This window comes from Lutjanus erythropterus, chromosome 19, assembly GCF_056507025.1.
Source record: "Lutjanus erythropterus isolate fLutEry1 chromosome 19, fLutEry1.hap2, whole genome shotgun sequence".
NCBI classification, from domain to species: domain Eukaryota; kingdom Metazoa; phylum Chordata; class Actinopteri; order Lutjaniformes; family Lutjanidae; genus Lutjanus; species Lutjanus erythropterus.
In genome coordinates, this window is record NC_139335.1 from 32,988,216 (window position 1) to 33,001,707 (window position 13,492).

At 36.2% G+C, this 13,492-nt stretch overlaps 1 long non-coding RNA gene across 1 annotated transcript; it reads right to left on the reverse strand.

The window, feature by feature from the left end:
- Positions 1-219: 219 nt before the first annotated feature.
- On the reverse strand, positions 220-9,206 carry LOC146310300 (uncharacterized). Its single transcript, XR_014772435.1, has 3 exons — positions 9,077-9,206; positions 6,210-6,295; positions 220-414 (listed from the first exon to the last, which is right to left on the reverse strand). It is a non-coding gene; the product is annotated as an uncharacterized LOC146310300 (long non-coding RNA).
- Positions 9,207-13,492: the final 4,286 nt, after the last annotated feature.

The window sequence follows — 13,492 nt, forward strand, 5'->3', positions numbered from 1 at the left end:
ATTTAAATCAGGACAGTGAAGACTGAACTGATCTGAGGTCTTCAGTGAGCACCTAAATCATTTTTTAGCAGCTTCAGTACTTTTGATGCTATAATTAACAGTATGGTTTTAAATACATGGTCTCGAAAAAGTATCAGTACTGAGGTACTTTAGACAACCTTACCTTCCAGGAACTCTTTTAGGCCTGATTGAAGAATGATTTTCCACAATGAAAGGAACCGAGAGTATCATTTAGCAGTAGAACAGTGTCTGTTGTGAGAGGCTCAGAGGGCCTTCACATCTGAAGAGTACCTTAATGCTTTAACTACATGACAAATTACAATTCAGATTTCTCCTCTGCTGGCGCTCCCAGGCACGGCATTCCTCCTCCAGAGCCTGCAGGTAGGCAGCATCTCCTGTAACTTCAATGCCTTCCTGCAAGAAACAAACAAGACGGAGAGGAACAGTCCTCATTAGACGGCCTGTACTGTAATGATGAGGCTGCTGAGGCAGGAAAAAAGTCACAGAAAAAGAAGCCCTCTTTCAAAAAAGCGAGTAATGAGATCCAGGCATCGTTTCTCCATAATTGAACAAGAACATTTGACAACAGATTTCCATTTTCTATACAGACCACACAAATGTACTTTGTAGTCACTCATTCTTTAGAATTGGGACAAAACTGTACTTTGAGTTTTACTCTTCAGTTATGCTGGAAACTGTTTTAAAAGATCAAACTCTTGGCTATGAAACCTTGGAACGGGCCAACTCCTGGTAATTAAACTTTTAATTAAATGTGTCTTACAGAGTTGACAAAATGTTTCATTTTTTAATTTCACAACATAGTCATACTGAGTAGCCATTTTATTTTTTAAAGTGTCTCAGAGTTCTATTAATGTTAATCAAAATACACATTTTTAAATCATAATTCTTATTTAGCTTTGATTTAGAAGGACTACAGAGTTGACATGTTATGGTTGAGATACATCTGATAGAAATATTATTGAATGAGTTTGTCAAAAAACAGAAAGTTTGAGCAGTATTCCTGTCTTTTTTTAAACCAGGAAGTGAGACAGGGGTCCTTAGGGTATAGCTAACCCTTTTTATGCCTGATTAAATCAAGTTTCTGTTGACAGAAATCTGGGACACAACATTGAGGGGCCAACATTTTCATTAAAAAAAATCAATTTTAAAATGAAGATGATTATAATAGCACATTTTACACCTCTGTTATCAGCAGGAATTGTTTGTTTTAGTTTTTGAAGACTTCATCACATTTTTAAGTTGTTTGAAGTTGTGAATTCTTGTCTGGGACAATCGGCTGTTTTCTGACACAGAGCAAGTTTAGAAATAAAATTAAAAAAAAGCAAACCAAAACATTTCAGAACTGACATATATTTCATATGTATGAAGCTTTAAAGAATACTTTTTCACAAGAAATGGAATTGGAGTGTTGGTATATATAATTTTTTGTAAGTTATTTTGGTAGGACATGATCTGTCCTAATTCTGAAGAACAGCTGCAGGCCCAGTTCAGCAAACTGCAGAGCTCTGCTTATATAAAACACTTAAATTCTAAAACTACCACATGTGTGTACACTCTATATTTATGGTTCACATCTATATCCTTTGAATGAGGTGTAACATCAATCAAGCTGATTGTGGGCGATCCAGACTCAGTACTTTTATTTATTTGCTTCACCTTAATGACCTCCGACCCCTCCCTCTCAGATCTTCTCCTCACACTGTGTCACATGTTCAAAACTTGCATGTCAGTCATGTGTGAACACTCTTCCTGTCTGCTGCTCAAATGTGTTGACTGTGTGTATTCAAATGCCTCCCATGCATACAGGATGTCTGCTGCTGGACTAATGAGCGGCGTCATCAGTGTGCTGCATGTTGGTTTTTACCTTCCCTCGCTGTGATTTCTCTCCCCCGGGCGCTCAGCTACAGCGTGACGTCGCACATGTTTACAGCACACAGAATGACACCAACGGTCTGAGGAAGAATCTGAGCTGAAACTCTTCAACAAGATTTACTACATCACTAATTTGTGAGTGTCTATGTTAAGTGTGTGGTGCACATGCTTATAAGAAAGAACTGAGAAGCAGTTGTGACAGATGACTTCCTTGAAGTGAAAGCTGGCCAGATGTGAACAGAAATCAGTGAACAGAGAAAGTGAATGAGTTTCATTGCAGATGTGCTGTGGCCACCTGCTAACAGCGGCAGAATCCAGCTCCAATAATAAACGCACGGCTGTTTTCTTTCTCTTTACAGCTCAGAAAAACCTCCTTCATCAAACAACCTATCACTAACTGCAAACAAAGAACATTTCATCAAAGTCTGATCTTAAACTTCTTCTATAGTTAGATCTGCTCAGCAGCTGCTGTGGCGCTTTCGATCAGATCACATGATCTTCATCAGCAGGTGGAGACAACAAGAAGTCCTTCAAGCACTCAAAAATCTACATTTCAGTGACACCTGGCATGGAAATCTGCTGATGAAGCTCATGTGATATGACTGAAAGGTCCAGAACACTTACTAAATGGCTGTTGAGGTGAGATCGTTTTGTCCAAAATGGACTTGATTAGAAATCTTAACTCAATCTTGTTTGTTCAGCCATGTGATCATGAAAAAGTAAGCAAGTGGACCTTGAGTTAAGTTTTTTTTTGGTTGAACACTTCCTGTGTCCACAGATAGTGACGTCAAGGCAAGTTCAGAGTGAGAAAAATAACAGCGTGAAAAACCTGTTTGTCCCGGCCTACTTCTTGTCTTGAAAGCCCTCTGAGACGGGATCATTCAACTATTTCATCAGTGAAAAAAGTACTAATTTCCTTAAATGATGACGTGAGACTGTAAACAGCTTAAAGTAGCACTCTAAAACTCAAACTGGCTTGGGGTCACTGATATTATTGCCATCGTATAGGAGGGGCCGCTTAAATGTTCAAGTACTGCACAGAAATTTTTGAAGATGTACATTTTTGTGCAAACAGTATTTTTTCAAACTGAATGCTCAAATTATTGTAATATTATTATTATTATTGTTTGTAATAAGTAACAAAAATGTAAAATTTATTTAGAGGTTCTACTAACTTAAAAATATGAGTCCCGTTACAATTTTTTAAAATAAACTCAGAACTTTTAATTCATAACACAAATATTTTATGAGATAAACACCCTTTTATTTATTACTGTATTGAATGTGCTAAACATGAAGTAATGGATTTTTCTACTTAAAATGTGTTCAGTTCTGTTAATTTCTTGCAGTGAGAGGAGTGAATGAAAAGAGTTTCATTTACTGAAAATATTTGAGTTGCTTTAATTAATAATTTTAACTTATCTGTAGTCTAACTCCAAATATTTAAGCTCTGAAACCTCCAACTTTTGAGTTTATGAACTCAACAAAATTGTGGCAACTGATTGCCTCATTTTTTTGAGCATTGTGAATATATTTGGGTTTTCAGTGTACATTTTTAGACACATCAGTCAGCTGCGTGTTTGGATCGGTCACTAATACCCCTGATGAAAATGGTGAGATCAGAATGGTCAGTTTAGTCTGAATGCAGTGAAAACAGCTTTGTGATAAATGACCATGAATATCAATTGATGACTTGTTCGAGAAATACTGCTGAACAAGCTGTTCTGGACAGAGAACATCAGGGCAACATGCAGTCCTTCACAAATACATACATTAAAACAAAAACAGAGATGTGTTTTTATTCAGTTGTCTTCAGTTGGTAGTTTAAATGGAAATTCATGAGCAGCTTAAATTGCTGTGAAACAACTAGAAAAAATAATTAAATAAAATAAGTGTGTAGGCCAGATTATATACTTTTGACAGAAATGGTCCCCAGGTCCCCAGTTTGAGACCCCTGCCTTAAAGTGATGTGAATAGAGCTGGGTATCATTTAAAAATGACAATACCAGTAGCAGTAGTAGTAGTACCAAGTGATACTGATACCAATGAAGTACTTTATTCCATACCTACGATGCAGCAGTCCATTCAGAGGTTGTCTTCATGCTTTATAAGAAGCTTCATCATGTTTGACATTCACATTTATTCCTAAAATAATCTTTCCACATTTTCTGCATTTACTTTAAGTATGTAATAAAGCCATATATTCAAATATTTTGGTGGCAAAATTGTATAAATAGTCTTTGTTATTTAGATCTGGATACAAAAAGGATTGAATGCAGGTTGTTTGACTGGAGAAGTTTTGATACTACTCTGTACCAGGTTATTTCATTTATCAATACCTTAAAGGTACTGATATCAACCCTTGTTCTGAAAGAAAGATGTCTGAAAAACTTTCAAAGTCATAGCAACATTGAAAAAACCTGTTATTTATATTTAAATATTAATAATTCAACTAATCTAAATAAATAAATAAACATTGAATCATTGCGGGAATGTAATTCAGTTCAATTTACTTGGCTTAGTATTGCTGTTGTATCTAATAGGGTTGTTCAATAACTGATACCAGAAATACCTCTGACACAGTCTGAAATCAGTTATTGTACTACCAACCAATCCAAGACCACATTATTAATTAGTCCTGAATCAGGGGCCCTGCCAGGCCCTGCTACCTGTTTTTTTCACACACTGGTATCATATCTTGGTATCTGATGTTTAAAACTCACAAAGTAACATCTGAAATATTTCTGACCTGATTAATGTAAGGCTCACTGTCTCTCGCTTGTTTTGTTTTACTGGGAATAAAAGTTTAAAATCATCCATGAGATTCATCCAACAAACATCTGTGCAACCAAATCAAAACTGAAAAAGCAGGATGACAGAGAGCGTGAGACACAGACACGATCCCTGGACAAACGCTGGACAAAACTCTGTGGAGGACGTGCTGCAGATTCACCCATTCATCCCATAATATGAAAGATTAAAATACGACTGTAGTGCTGCTGGTTTGCTTCACACGTTGTCACCTTTTGTAGATGTCATACAATAATAATTTAAAGCAGTTTTTCTTCTCTTACTCTGGGACTGTTTGCCTGATGCTCTCTGAGGAGCCTGGAGTTCTGAGCACAAAACTTGAGCCTATTTTGAAATAAAGAGGAGGAATTTGTTTGCTTCTGTTTAAATGACAGCTGTATGAATCCATCCTGATGTGTTTAAAGCATGTCAGAAAATACAGCAATGTTCACTAAAGATCCCCTCCAGACTTTAAATATTTTACTTTGAATAATAGTTGATGTCTGCTGTTGTTTTTCTTCCTTTTTCTTCTTCTTCTTCTTCTTTTTTAAATTCAATCACCAGATTAAAATTTTAATCACATCTGCTCATTTTCCTTCATATAAAAATTCATAATGTACAAATCTGCAAATATTAATTTCCAGAGTTTACATGTGATAATACAAATGTCTCCTACTTTTCTGAAAAGTCCAGTCTCTGTGTTTGCACTGTAAAAAAACATCATACAAGAATTTACATGGAATCAACTCGTCTTTTCTCATTAACTCAACATTAATATAAAACTTTTATTTATTCAAGTTAATTAAAGTGAAAATTTCTAATATTTATTTTTAGGAAACTTCAGAACTTATAAACCTGAGTTCTTCTAACTTGGAGTCTTGAGTTGAATGAATACTGTTCAATCAACTTATTCAATAAAGTTTTTAAAGAAACATGATCAGCATATTAGCAGACTTCCCAGCATGCTTTGTTTTAGACTTAAAACTCTTGTGAAACTAAACTTACACTTTAAGATAAATCTAAACTGACTCTTCAAACTAAGAAAATGTGAAAGGAAATTGAATTTGTTTGTAATGTTTGTCTGAGTGATGGAAGAGTTGCTGGTTCAACTTAATATCTGAAGCTGTAGGAACATGTTTTCTCAAGTATAACTTAATTAATATCAAGTTGATTTGACTAGAAAAAGATGATCTGTTTTATACCTCAACTTGTCTTTCAATCAGCTTAGAATTTTAGGGCAGCCTGGACACTAACTTTTTTTTTTGAAGTTGAAACAATAATTTATTTTTACAGTGTGGCCTGGAGGTTTCTAGTTTCCACGTCAAACCTGTGTAAGTAGTATACCGGGCTGTGATTGGTTTCAAACTGCTTGTGATGTCATAAAATCCTGCTGTTAACTCCAAGTGTTACATTGAGATTTAAACTTCATTCTGCACACTGAAGTTAAAATAAGAAGAAAAAAACAACACATCTTTGACATAAAAATGAACTTAAAAATGTTGGACACTGAGGAGAGGGCCACTGACCTTTTTCTGTCTCTTTAGCAGGCAGCAGTGGGACCTCATCCTCCAGACTGTTGTCCTCACTTAGACTGAACCTGGACAATCTGTGGCTGAAACAGAGGACACATGTTAATTTATGTTTCACTCTTATTTTCCAAGATGAATAAGTATGATTTTTTTTTTCTTATGTTGCTGTTATTCAGAGATGAACCAGTCCAAATGTTTAAGGGACACATGTGATGAGTAAAATCATTAAAGGCCGGGAATAAAGCAAGTAAGGGGACTTTGAGTGAATAGTTTTTGTCAAACAATAATTTCAAGATGAAGAATGAGCTCTGATGCTTCAGGAAACTGATGGAAAGCAAATTCATACTCATGTTGACAAAACGAGGCCTTCACATTTCATGTATGTTTAAATTTCACTGTCCTGCCAGGAGTTGGAACATTAAAGACACCATGAATGTGAATTCATTCTTTTGTTCACACAGAATTGCTGATTTAGCTTTTTCTGGGTTTGGTCTGACAGTTTCTAACATCTCTGTAGCCCTAAAATCACCACAGATCATTCTTCATATGGAAGTTCTCTGGATTTGAGGCCTAAATTGTTCCGATCCACAGAAATTTGATTTATAATCCAAATTCTCTCAGGCTGAACTGTAGAGAAATTTGAAAATGACTTGATAGTCATGACTAATATTTCCTGAGACAAATTTAAAAATGCAAAAACAAAAAGTTTTCAAATTCTGCCTGCAGAATTTACCCTGAACACTGGAGACATTTGAGTTGAAGTAGTAACTCAGCTGCTTACTGGTTTCAAACCATTATAATTCAGTGGAGGAATCTGAACGTTAACGATGCCTCACTTTCATTTAAAATACAGAGCGAGACAGCTGATTGTGAGGAGGCTTCACTTCCTGTAGTGAAGGAAACAGGATGTGCTCACAGCAGAAACATGAGAGTGAAGACTGATGTCTGAATGAGAAAAAATCCTGTTTTCACCTCGATGGATTTATCATTTCATTGAGCTTCATTTACCTGCTTATGAAATGTATTTAGAAAAGACTAGAAGCCAGCATGGAGGACGGACGTGTGTATAAACTGGAGGAGGAGAGGATTGTGACCCGTTACTGCAGGAGGCAGATACAATCCTGCACTGAAAATAGAACTGGAGTTTATTCTGAAATTGAGAATGTTTTGCAGTTGTGTGTAGACAGATCTAAGGGATGTTTTACTAAAATGTGCTCTGTTCATATGGATTTTTGTTGGCTGAATATTTATAAAAACTTGAGTTGTGCTTCAGGAAGGAAATCTCATTTCGTATCTTTATTTTTCAGGCTGGAACAGGAGGCAGAATATTTTATTTAGGATGATACATAAAATAATCTGCCATTTTGTCATGAAATTAAATGTTTGAAGACTGTAACTGCACTGTCAGTGTCTGAATGACACAAAAATAAAAGAAATCTATTCAAAAAACTTAAGTAAAAGAAGTCATTTCAGAAAACTATTATAATGTGCTATAAAAGTAGTGAGTGTAGAGAACTGAGTGTTACACAACCTGTCATATTACTGGATTATTGTTACTGACTTGCATTAAGAGGATTTTAATAAGATCATCATGTTTTCTATGTAAAATAATCTTAATAATCTTAATCTGCAAACAACTAACTATATTACTCAGATAAATGTAGCAGACTAATATTGTTTTTTTTTTGCAATTATCTTCATTATCGATTATTGTTTAGATCATTTTCTCAATCCATAAAATGTAACAAAAAAAAAAAAAGGGTTAGAGAGGAGTAAAGAAACCAGAAAATATTCACATTTAAGAAGCTGAAATCAGAGAAGTTTTCATTAAAAACGACTCAAAACTATTAACCAATAATCAAAATATTTGCTGATTAATTAAATAGTTGAGATCTAACTGATTAATTGACTAATCAATGCAGCTCTACTATGAACTACAGTAGAACAGAAATGGAAATACTTACGGTACTGGAGTAAATGTACTTAGTTACTTTCCACCACTGAGTAAAATGTATCAGTCACAACTGTTGTAATAAATAAACTGTGCTCATGTTTCATTTGTTACCAGATGTTTTTTTTCACTGGAAAACACATCTGTTGCTATAAATGATGTGAAATATTTCACTTTTTTTGGCTTCTAACACGACTTTGAATGGTGAGAAAGCTTCAAGAGAAGTTTGATGTGGAGTTTCAGGCCTGTTTAAAGTAGAGTCCAACAGAAAGCCAGAGCTGATCCAATATCACACAGCAAATAAACAACAACAACAACAACAACAACAACTCTATTAATCAAACTAAAAGCTGCAATATTGCAGCCATAATAAGTCCATAAGTGTGCATCATCAAAACTAATTGAAATGCCGAATTAAATAAGAAATTAATGAGGATCTTTTATTAACGTGAAAGAGATCCTGCAGAAAAACAGCGTCATTACACAAAGAAAAACTAATTTTCCACACCAACCAAACTGAATCTTCATTATAAATATGTATAACAGGATACCTGTGAGTTATGATTATTAAAGCCGATATTTTTTTGCTTTGTGAGATGATGAAAACAAGCTACCTGAGAGGAGAGGAAAGATGCAATCCGACATTTGATCAATGAATAAACTGCAGCTGAATGAGTTGATTCGATTCAGTCAGAAAAATGAAATGCGTTGCGCACTAAAGTGCTCAGAAACTCTGATTTCGTTTCTGTCGCTGGTTTTGAATCCAGTTCATTTAACGCAGATCTGATCCCCTCGTGCAGCCTGGACCCACTCAGACAAACTGCGTGTTTTCATCACGGCCGAATTAAAAAAAAAAAAGACAGACACACACACATTATTTCAGGGAATTTAACCATTTGTGCATCGGACTCACCGACCACCGGCTCCATCAAAATAATAGTCCAAAATCCCTCATGTGGCGGAGCGCGACAGGACCTGAGCTGCTTTTTTACAAAGCACACAAAATGGAGCGAGAGGAGGGGGAGGGAGGGGAGAGAGAGAGACAGACACACACACACACACACACACAGAGAGAGAGACACACACATACACAGAGAGAGAGAGAGAGATGGGAGAGGGGGTTTCTTCTGAGAGGAGAAACACAACACAAACCCACCGATGACAAACGGAAAATGTCCACTTTTAGCCTTTAACGCGCGCCCATGTCGCGCTGAAAAACCAAGAGCTCCAAATGAGAAAGAAAACTGAGAGAGGGAGACTGAGAACTAAACAAAAAAGTGTCCTTTTCTACCAGGATTTGTTTTATAAGCTTCAGACTTTAAATGATAGATGAGCAATGATATTTAGCACAAATTTTCAAATAAAAGACAAGAAAATAAAAAGAAACGCGTTCTGAGAAGGAACAAGTCTGCGCAAACGGATACCCAAGATTGTATCCTAAAATCTGAGATCAAATCTCTTGCCTTTACTTAAAAATCAAATGAAGAATATTTGAGGTGTTAGTTTCCATTAACACTTTTAGATCTTTTCTATTTATGTTTTATATCTGATTTAAACAGCCGTTAACTTCTGTTAATGAAGCCTAAAATGACAGAAGCTGTTCACTGAGCCTGCGGTCAGACTGCGGCTGTAAAGGCTGTAAAAGTAAAATAGCGAACAGTAAATAAAACTATAGTCTCTTCTCTCTTCAGTCCGGGTCACCACCGCCACCAAGCGGCCGAAACAGGCCACTACAGGCGGGCCTGCGCTCCGGTGTGGGAGAGGAGGGGAGGGGAGGGGAGGGGAGGCCGGGGCCTTCAACTGGGAGGCCCGCTGCTCAGGCTGCTGAAGAGCAGCACGAATTATCCGCTCAGAACCAAATATAAACTTTAAATTTGAAAAAAAAAAAAATCTTGAAAAATATATGTTTTTAATTAATGAATTAACTGTTTAAATCTTCTTATGGCAGAGCTTTATTTTGAAACCATCCGCGCCTTTCCTGTCTCTCCTCGTTATTATTTACAATATAGTATTAATATTAATATGACCGACACTTTCATTTCGACTAAAAATAATTTACTTTTATAAATATCTGTCGATTTCATTCGTGTTTTGTATTTGGAAGCAAGCGTGTTCTTGTTCAGACAAATAATAATAAAAAACGTTTGCGGCAGGTAACGCCCACTGACACAGCTGTTACCACTAATTAACGCATTTACCGACATAATTCTTCGTCATTAATCGGTTTTAGCGTGCTCGTCGGCTGGTACGTCATCGACCGAGCCGCTGGGTTTTGAATTACCGAGCCTGGATCCGCACGAGGCCCTGAAACGTCCAAACCGAGCCCGGCCATCGAAAAGATGAATGATTTTTTATCGATAACCGGATTCGATACGGACCAAACACGACGTCCGCCGGCACATGGATATTAATTCACTCTGATCCACAACTGTGGCTCGCGCGACGGAACACTTCAAAGCCTTTAATCGGCCCGTTAAAAGCGCGCGGGTCGGCTCTTCATTTCTTAAAGAGTTGAATTATAATGCGCGTTCCCGACGCGTGCACGCACTTTGACACAATATATTGACAGCGTGGCATCAAATTACCACACCTGTTGGCATCAGGGGGACACGTGGGAAACAAAATCACGTGGCATGTCATTTAATAATCATTTAAGGTCATAACAACAACTTGTTAAAATAGTAATATTGTTACTAATTAATAACATTTAACATTTTGATATAAACCAGTTCAGTCTCCAATCCAAAAAGTATGCTCAAGTTGTTGTTGTTGTTGTTTTTTTAAAATAAACGAATGAATAAAATAACTGCGTCTGTCCACTTCAGATGTGTTCACTGTCACATCAGAAAATGAGGATCAGATGAAGTCATTCAACAAAAGAGCCAATAAACGTGTCATCCAGAGGACTTCATGTTATTGCAGTGACAAGTTCCTCTTTCCTACTTTATAATTTAATGTAACCCATTAAGATTAAATCCGTTCTTGATTAATTTAAGAAAATAAACTGATCATTTCCAATTACCAGATGTGGTGTGGATCATAGCAGTCAGGTTTGGGTAGTAACAGATTACATGTAGTGAGATTACATATTCTGGTTACAAAAAAGATAACTGTATTCCATTACAGTTAGAAATAAAAAAGATGTAATCAGATTACAGATACATTCAGTAAAAATGTGGATTATTAGCAGGATTACAGTTTTAAATTAAAGACAGATATCCTACCATACACAGTTCACACAGCTGTCAATTCATTATCATGAGCTCTAGAGAAAAAATGATTCACTGGGTGGAAATTTCAACATTTTTTGTCTTTAAATCAATCAATCAATAAATTGTGACAAACAACAAAGGAAGGAACAGCTGGACAAACTAATAAACGTAACAACAAACATAAAACACTCAGTGCTGCAATGATTAATCTATTAATAATCGACTATTAATCTGCAACAATTTTCATAATCAACCATTTGTTTTGAGTCATTTTTAAGCAAAAAGAAGTCAATTCTGTGATTTCAGCTTCTTAAATGTGAATATTTTCTGGTTTCTTTATTCCTCTCTGACAATAAACAAACGACATTTGAGGACGTCACCTTTGACTTTGGGAAACACTGATCAACATTTTCTGATATTTTATGGACCACATAACTAATTGATTTATGGAGAAAATGATCAGCAGCTTAATCAAGAATGAAAATAATCATTACAGGAAAGACGACATCTGTGTGCTCGGATATACACACAATGATGTCAATTTTTCAACAGACAAGATTGTGACTGGCTTAATTAACCGATTAATCGTTTTAAGGAGTCCAAATCCTCTGATTTCAGCTTCTTAAATGTGAATATTTTCTGGTTTCTTTACTCCTCTCTGACAGTAAACTGAATATTTTTGAGTTGTGGACAAAACAAGACATTTGAGGACGTCATCTTGGAGTTTGATCAACATTTGTCACCATTTTCTGACATTTCATGAACCAAACAACTAACTGATTAATAGTGAAAATAATCAACAGATTAATTGATGATGAAAATAATCATTAGTTGTAGCTCTAAAAACACTTTTATTAGATATTGAGGTAATCCAAAAGTAATGGACAGTTATCAAGTTACATTACTTTAATATTGTGATACTTGGACTATGTTACAGACTACATTTTTTAACAGGTAATTAGTAACTGTATCAGAATACATTTTTAAAGTAACCCTCCCACCTCTTCAGTATAGTCCAGATATTACTGAGATATTACAAATCACTGCAGGGGAGATTCAGACTCTGGCTTCTGGCAACCAGCAAACTGAGCCACACGTCCCCCTGAGCTGCAGGCAGACGTGTAAAAAAAATACCATTTATCGTCTGTCTTGGATGAAACATAATGAACAAAGACTGAATGTATTTTTTAAGTGTTCTCACACTATCATTAAACACAGAATATCAGTCTGGATTTTAAAGAGGTCATTTGTCAGTCTGTTTCTCACCCTGACCTGGTCTCTCAGCCAGTCTGCAGCCTCTCACAAGTCATGTCAGCTCAAATCTGTTATGAACAACTCATCATGTGACTGAATATTGCTTGAATATGGAGGGCTCCTCCTCCTCCTCCTCCTCCTCCTCCTCCTCCTCCTCCTCCTCCTCCTCCTCCTCCTCCTCCTCCTCCTCCTCCTCCCAGTTTACATGGGAGAGTGGTGAAGAAAAAAATGTATAGTCTAATAAAACCAAAATGAGGTGTGTTCAAAATGTTTTATATTTGCAAATAACTGAGATGACTTTGTAGGGATCTGTTTTCATTTTGGCATAAAAATATATAATTTTTTCAACCATACAACATAACATATAACAATGTGAAGTTATGTGAAGTTCAAATGATTTTATTCATAAAATGTATGTTTTGACTCAATGTGTGTTAGAATCTGTTTGAACTGAGATATATGGGCCTGGTGCCCCCTGGTGGCGCTTTTCAAACCCTTCACCACTGACAAACCAAATCTACAGGTGGGTTAGTTTCAGCTGTCACTTCAGGGGGGTGTACTATGAAGCAAGCTCAACACAGCCAGGCTTTCTTTGTATGATCTGTTGTATGATCACGATGGTGGTTATGAACTCACTTTGTCAATCCAGGCTTTCCTCTTCAGACTCTGTGCGCTCACATAAAAGGGGTGTTTGTTACGTCATATGACTCTTCTTCCGCATGAAATGAAACGATCGCGAGCCACTTAAGTCAAAATCATCAAGTTGTTATAATTATGAGCTGTGGAAAATATACAAAATACATTACAGCAAAAAGCAACATTGTTGCTGCAAATAAAGCAGGAGAAGAAGAATGATGTCAGAA